Source organism: Paramormyrops kingsleyae, chromosome 10 (genome assembly GCF_048594095.1).
Source record: "Paramormyrops kingsleyae isolate MSU_618 chromosome 10, PKINGS_0.4, whole genome shotgun sequence".
NCBI classification, from domain to species: Eukaryota; Metazoa; Chordata; class Actinopteri; order Osteoglossiformes; family Mormyridae; genus Paramormyrops; species Paramormyrops kingsleyae.
In genome coordinates, this window is record NC_132806.1 from 12,575,190 (window position 1) to 12,583,779 (window position 8,590).

Here is an 8,590-nt window from a genome sequence, read left to right on the forward strand (position 1 = left end):
AAGCAGATACTGCTGGTTTGAACTGAATAACACTCAAAACAAGACCTGTCAATAATGTATAATTAAACAAGTTGATACACGGCATACATGCATGCGTGTCCGCTGGATATTATACATTATGGATATTATAGGGATATACAATAAAAATCATCTGAGGAGTTAATTAGATAGATTACATCCCTGCTCTGAGGCTGGATTATACAGTGCTCACAGAAAGTCTCAGGACGCTGCCTTAATTCAGTAAAAATATTGCAAATATACTGGTTTTATAACAAAAATTATTACTTTATTCGTTTGTTTACTAAAAAGTATATATCACATTAGAAACCAGTAGTTTTAAGTAAAACATTCATTTCAAGTAGAAATAAATTGAAACACAAATTCTAAAAGAGCTGTTCTGAGTTAAACAAAAAAAATTGACAAGCAGTCTTATTGGGTGCTTTTTAATTAGTGACACCTTTGCAATAACATAAAACACCAAACATTTGTGTTTAGTGTCCCTTTGGGAGCAATTAATTGCAAAATGGCAAGAACAGAACTGAAGGAGTCAGTCAAAAAAATTATGACATTTAATAAAAAGAAAATGTCTGTGCAGAAGATACATGCAGATATGTTAAAAATTGCTTGTCAATGGACTTTTGTTATGAAACCGATAAATTTGCAACATTTTTAATTTAAATTTTTAAGCAAGCGTTGCAAGACTTTCTGTGAGCACTTTTTTCACATTTTCAATTGTTGCCTCGTGCTGCCCGTGGTCTGACCAGGGTCTGTCCCGTGCGAGTGGGGCAGGGCTGCCCTCCAACACGCTGTGTTACACACGGCTTCTGTCCTGACCCCCTCCATACCCTTCAACAGGGGGCCTCTCTGCTCTTCTGACATCTCACCTCCAGCCTGCCAACTCTGGTCGTTCTCCCTGAGAAAGGGACACCCGGATCATTGGTTCCCCCCCCCCCCCCCCCTTCTTAGTATGGAGGATGCACAGTAAACGCAGTGTGGCACCTGTATCTGGCTTAGACATAAAAACTCCATTTCCCATGATCAGCGGCGAGCCGCACCGGCGACCTGCAGCCACGCCTCCTCGGAGTCCTGCGACCGCTATAATGCGTATCGATGTGAAAGCTGAGGACCGCACCTCCTGTGGGGGTGAGGGGGGGGGGGGTGAGTGGTACTCTCCCTTCGGGTTAAATGGCTCATCGCTCAGGTTTAACGGCGAGGGGCGCCGCAAGGGCGACGCCATGGCTCGGCGCTCGGTCCCCAGAGGCCCATCGGGGGCCCGCTGTGGCTGCGTGAGACAGATGGCCCCAGCGAGCGAACCTGAAGGGCGGGGTGCGGTCCTCCCTGCGTTTTTACGAGGATGTATAAACGCACAGCGAGCCCCGCTCGATATTTGGCCATTTGCGGTATACATCAGCTGCCTTCCGCTCGCCGATGGAGAGCCGGGCTTTCGGACCTGGCGTGGGCTCCCAGACAAGCAGCAGCTATCCACCCCCAGATATATGGCTGAACAAAGTTTAAAAGGGTGGGGTGGCATTTTAAAAGAAAAATGAACAGATTTTGTTAGCCCGTATTGGGAAATAAATCACGGAGCCTCCTGCCGTGTCAGAAGGCGAAGCCGGTTTCCCATGACCTCTCTATAACTTTAGCTGCTTGCTGCTATGTGCTACTTTTTGAAACACACTTTGCTACAATGCAGGGTATAAAATGCAGTACTTCAAACGCATCATCCATATTCACAAGTCGGTGGCAGCATGAGTGTGTGACTGACACATGCGGTGCTGGAAAAAGCAGAACTAAGCAGGTGATTGAAATTTGTCAAGCAATTACCGGGGCTAATTTAAAGTTTTGTTGGGTGGGGTACCTTCCCCTAACTTGCAGTTGTGCCCTCAAGCTGCGGGGCAATTAGCCATCAGACAACATGTTGACGCAGAGGGGACTGTCCCCTCCTACACACTACCACCCCCCCCAACCCCCTGCCACGGCAACTGGATTCATTGTGAATCTCTCTGATCTTTTCCAAGTCCCCCCCGGGCAAAGCAAACATTAGCTAACAGGATAAAAATCCCTCTGTCATGAGAATATATCAACCCCCTCCCCTCCCAACAATCTCCACTGGCACCGAAGACACACTACCTCCTGCTTCGTGCATGGGCAGATAATGAAGCCAGGAGGAATTTCTGCAGTAATTACTGGGGGACGTTCATGGGGGGGGTTGTCCTGAAATTCACACAGTAAGGTCACAGCATGGCTGTCTGGTGACAAAAAAAAAGTTTAAATCAAGACTGAAACTGATAACTGCGCATGTGGCTTCAGTTCTTTTTTGACCTATTTTTTTTATAACACCGAGATGAATTTATTTATTTTTTCTCCTGGCATGTCGGACAGTCTTTCAAAATCTAATTTTCCTATCTGGGCAAGGGTTGTTTGGGTTTCGCAAATGCTAATCAGGTCAGGAATGCAAATGCGCCGTTCGCCCGCGCAGATCAAAGCACGTTGGCGATGCGAGCTCGGACCGCGGAAGGGGAGTTACACGAAGGAGGAAGAAGAGCGGGAGAAGAAACACAAGGAGCGCAATCTAGCCGTCGCATATTTCCAGTTAACTGGTGGTGCACATATTAGCGTGCACTAAACAGGGCTGCATGCCTTTCACATGCTGTTTGGCTAATCCTGTCAGGCTGCTCGTAGGGCGGGAGACGAGCCTGAGAAGGCGAGCAATCTCCCAGTAACCCTCAGCTTCACGCGCCGCAGGTGGCTGCCGAGGGGGACGCCACCTCCTCATCACTCCTTAAAGCACCTCTAATCGCCGGGGGCTTCAAAGGAGGCTCATTTACATACTGATGTCTTCCTTCACCCCCCTCCGCCCTTCATTCCAGCCGGCTTCTATGAGGCCGCCGGGTCCGACGGCTTGGGGCGAGCCCTGTCTGGAGTGTCCGTGCCGGGCCGGGCCGGCAGTGGGGTAGGGGGACACAGGGGTTGCGGGGGGCACCGGTGACAGACTCTCGCCACAGAGGGAAAATTGGATGGGAGCCCTCGCTTTGAGGATCGCAGCAGGCCTGCGCCATGGCGGCACGGCGGGCGGTGGGGCCGATCCAGCCCCCCAGCGGCACGGCCGCCAAGCCCAATCAGGCTCTGCCCGAAATGCGCTGTCAGGTTTTAAAGGGATTGAATTAATAACACAAGATTATTTTCTCTGTGCGCTCAGACAAACACACAAATGTCACACACACACCATCCCCACAGGCAAACATAGGAACATATCCCCCCCCCCCTTCTGTGTATGCACTCAGAGCTCTCTCCACTATCATTACCCAAGGGAGGGGTGATATTATTTATTAGAATGGTGCCAGGATCCATTCAGGGAGGGAAAATGATACGTTGACAAGTTGGTTTATAAACATACATCAACACTGACAGCACTGCAACCTTCTACAGCCTGTCAGAGAACTGGCTGGGGGCTGAGCAGGGCTGAAGCCCCCCCCCCCCCCCCCCGCAGGGTGCACGCTTAGGGGGCACTGGCCTCGTCCCCCGATCGCAGGAGCTGCTGCTGAAATGCCAACACTCACGTGGATAATTAGGGCTGCAGACCCGCGGTACTTTAGGACGAACATATGCTGTGTATGTGCAGGCGTGCACAGAGAAATTACAGCTACCGGTCGCCACGGAGCGTGACGGCGAACTGCTCGTGTCCTCTGTCCCCTCAGACCCAGGAAACGCTGCAGCCCGGCCGTTTTCACGCCTCCCTGACCCCTCCCACCGCCCGCCCCCGCTCCAGAACCCCACAAATAAACAGATTACCTCATGCTAACCGAGAGGGAATAAGCAAAAAAAATAAAATAAAAAATAACATCTGCTGGCTGCTAGATAGAGGCAGAACAAGGAGGGAGGGTGTGACCCCCCCCCCCCGAGATGAGGGAGAATTACAGTATTACTGTGGATGAAGCCTCACCACCTGACTGTGGAATACAGAGGGCATATTTAGATATTAGATTAGGTGGGTGGATTTGGAAAAGAGACCTCAGTACAAGAAATATGTTATGCTGACCGTGAACCCCCTTGATAAATACATAATTCCCAAATATGTATACACAATGAACACTCCCCACTGTGGATTACCCTGTCTCTTCTGAGTGTTTGTGTTGTTTCCTCCTTCCAGGGGGGCGGAGTCTTCAGGTCTGGGGGGGCATATCTGTGCATTGAGTGCCACATCAGTTTGTCTGGTTTGTTTATTTGTTTGTTTGATTGTTTTGTTTGACATTCTGACTGCTTCTGTTTGATGTATTAATAAATAAAATGTTTTGCACTTAGGCTTCATGGCTCTGCAAGGTCATTAGAGGACCCCCCTCCCCCCCCCATCACCACAGGTGGACTGAAGAGAGCTCACTCCCACAGCCAAGTCCATGCTTGCGTTTACGAGGAAAACACGCTGCATTTCAGCGCTCGTTTGTCTTGGCCGCATAACAGCCGTAAACAGGCCCTAGGGGGCAGCGCAGGCAGCTCCTCCATCTTGGAGATGCTATCGCACCCTTCCCCGCCCAACCCAGCGGCCACACTCGCAGGTGTTTGCTTCTGTGGGCGAGCCAATTCATCAGCATCAACGCGGGACAAACACCAGGTAATTAACCCACACACCAGGTGAGTGTGCCGCTCTGTTGTTGCCCCCGCCAGCCCCCTCCCCGGGCCCGGACGGTGTGAGCTTTGATATTCGCGTGCATTTAATTCCAGCGGGGCGAGGCAACTTCACAAAGGCCACTGATTTGGTGTGTAGGTCTAATCAGATCTAATTGTGATCCCTGAGCGCCATGCTGTGTGAGATGATTGTGCTCTGTGGTTTGGGGGCGAGCGGAGAGACTGCGGGGCAGACGGGGGCCTTTTCAGACGGCTCCTGTAGCCGGATCCCATCCGCCTCTCAGAGGCATCCGCGGGCTCAGAAAGCAAGCCGCTGATAAGCGTTATTCACTCTCCCCAAACTTTTATTTCTTGATCATTTTAGCCGGCCAGCAGGAACCTTCACCCAGAGCAAATTAGCCAGCTCTGTCTGACCATTTGCAGGGCCTGCTGCTGCACATCAGCAAGCCAGATGAATGGCCTGGCTCGAGGGGCCTTCCTGGGGTTCAAACCGGCGGCGTTTGGGTGGCCGGCTGAGCCCCTTACCCAGCATTCCTCAGGGCATGGAACGCCATCCCACGCACACTCTCTACCAATCCCTGGGAAGGCAGAGCCATATCGGCCCAAACGCCCATCCTTGCCTCATGTCTGTCTTTCATCGCATTCGAGCCACAAGAAATAAATAAATGGTCATGTAACACTCTCGCTTTTTGGGGGGAGGGTGGGCAAGGCCATCAATAAGTAATGGCCACAAACCTTAAATTGCAGGTAATTGTGCCGCAGTCACGGTGAGTCCGAGGCCATTTAGCAGAAAGGCTTAATAGTGGCAGGCTGCTAAGCGTCCTGTTGGTAGGAAGCGTGCTCTTCACAAAGGAAGGCATTGCTATGCTAATGGAAAGTAAGTGCATTAATACTCTGATTAATCATGCAAAACAACATACTTTGCCTTAAACTTTTGCTTTCCACCGTGGAGATTAACGGGTCGCTCGGTTACAAAGCACTAAACGTGCTCATAGGTCTGGAAGATGGCACCGGCGGGACGTTGGTTCTGGCGAAGCCTGGCGCCGACCTGCATTCCCAGAACACCTCCACACGCTCCCTTCCTCAGCACGCGTTGGGCTCTGCGCCCAGAGGCGACCGCAGCCCCTCCTTCACTCCAGCAACGGCCGAGACACTTCCGAAACTGCAGCGGCAAGTGGGAGTGACGCATGCGTCTTTGATTAGACCTTTGCAGGTGAATCCGGGAAACACGAGCCCTCCTGACAGGGAAAAGGCGTCCCACATGAAAGGCCAGAGAAAGCTCGCATGCAGACGCCGAGCGGCGAGCACGGTGCCCCCCCCCCCGCTGATGTGCTGGGGACAGAACCCTGCCAGCTATCACATGGTCCACCTGCATGCCCCCCCGCTGCCTGGGGAATTCCGGATACATCTACACACGGTCATTCACCTGACACTTTCATCCAGAGCGACCTGCTATTTTTACCCATTAATATGGCTGGATGTTTCATTTAATAACTCAGGTTAAGTATTTTGCTCAAGGGTACAACAGCAGGCCCCCTGTGGGGACTGAACTGCCACCTTTGGGCTGTCTCCTTAACTACTACAACACCCACTGCTTCTGTCAGGAGCCAATGGAGATGGTATTACATTATTAACGGTATAATATTATATAGGTTTAATCTTTAATGATGCACCTCGCGGTGTCCGTGTCGGAGTGCCGGAGGACACTCTCAGTGTTAAATTAACACCAGTGCTGTAGCTGTGCGCACTGGAGCGCGACGCCATCCTTAAACTTCTCACAACAGCCATCATATGCAGCGAGAGCAAGCGGGAAAAAGGTCGTGAAGGAGCCAGGCGAAGTCTCCCAGAAGCCAGACTGACAAGGGCGTCTGGTCGCATTATCGTTATTATTATTGTATGAATTGTAAATATTATTTACATGAATGGTGGTTAATGCTATGTCATTAGTAGCATGGCATCCACTGTGACGTGGCATTCATCTTCTGAACCGGAGGCTCAGTAGCCCAGGCCCCAGAAGCGACCCAAGAGCTGCCCCGTCTCGCTGCTGGGGCTCGGATATGCCCTTCACACAGAGCGCTGCCAGAGTTATCCTGGCAGGTGCGATCAGTCATTCAGCTACAAGCCCTCCAGAGAAACGTCCAAAAAGCAGAGCAGCGCCCCCAGCAGCCTGACCCCGAAGGTGAGCTTTCCTCCTCTCCTTGCATTCTGGAAAGACGCCGCTCCACGGTATCCATGCTAAGCAATGCTACCGGATATGGCCTGAGAGGCGCTCCGACGCCGTACCGCAATACCGCCACCCGTGGCCTGCCGGCCGCTGAGCCTTTTCATTTTAACACACTTCAGAGCTGTCTCGCAGAATGCCCTCCAGGGTGTGCGCACTGCTGCAGGGTGCCAAGGGGACAGCCCACGCCCACATCGGTCGGCTAATGCAGTGCCCGCCGAGCCCGCTGCTCTGGCCCTTCCGCGGCCGTCTCCCCGCCATTAAAAACAGACAGATCCGAATAGATTAAAACCCTTTCCAAATGCATCAATCTTCACAGCGAGATCAAAACCCTCTCAGCTCTGCCTGGGGAGAACAAACAGCGCGCGTATGACCGCGGAGCCTGTGCGAGCCCATCCGATAGGTAATTACGGAGGCTTTCTACCGTACTTCGGCTGACTCGATTACGTTTATTTATGTTTCGTTTTGGGGCAGAGCGCCGAGCTCACATGTCAACCGTAGCCGGAACAGGGGAACCGTTCACGTGCCGTACTGAACGAGGAAGTGGCAGAACACATTCGTCTGCATGACCCACATGGCCACCCTTAGTCTTCACCTAGCGGTGGTCCTGGGGGCCGCTGTTGGATCCATGATGGAGGCCCCCAAGTCTTTGTCCACTTTTACTAAACACCAGCATAACCTGAATGAAGTGCGGGACCCCTAATTTAGACACGTTGTTTCGGATAACAGCATTAACCCAAGATCACCCAAGACAACAAAATGGGGCCAATATAAGAGCAGGAAGCTGGTTCACAGCAGACAGCACGGTACATTTCACGCAATGCCAATGTTTTCTATTCTGTAGGACATTGGATGCTGAGATACATCTGACGCCAGTTCAAAAGTTATTCGCGAAATGTAAGCACCGCGAATCAAAATGAGCAATAAAATCAGAAGGAAATAAACTTCCATAAAATTTGAAAAATATATGTAATGATGGAAACAGACACAGAAATAAATGCGTTCGTTGTCGCGGGAGCGGGAAGGAGAGACAATAGCCACACGCCTCAGCTGCGCATTTCAGACGGAGAGACGCTAATGAACGCGACACATCCGTCTTGTTTTCTTGCACTAGGCATTCACCACCATTTGCGGCGGCTACAATTTATTTTCATTTATCTGTCATTACCGTTTACCTGACAATTTCCACAAAGGACTCCACTCAAAGTGGCAGAACAGGCAGAGTCGTTGCTTAAAAGCCAAAAAGGAGGAAATACCCCCTCCCCATGCCCTTGAGAAAATACATTTTCTGGAACAAATGACCATTCTGGTGATTGCCGCATTATGAGGCGATGGAAAGCGTTGAAGGAATCATGCCATTTCACAAGGACATAATGAAGTGTTCAGGTGTTGGGCTGTGTAACTGCAATATGAACTTTGTGAAGTCCGACTTTTTCCAGGATCGTTTGCCCATTTCCCAGCACTCATGCATCTGACCATCACTGTCCTCACTATACCTCACTATGCCTCCCACAGTGCCTCACTATACCTCACTTTGCCTCATACAGTTCCTTACTATGTCTCCCACAGTGCCTACTATACCTCACTTTGCCTCATACAATTCCTTACTGTGCCTCCCACAGTGCCTCACTATTCTTCACTTTGCCTCATTCAGTTCCTTACCATGCCTCCCACAGTGCCACACTATACCTGACTTTGCCTAATACAATTCCTTACTATGCCTCCCACAGTGCCTCACTATACCTC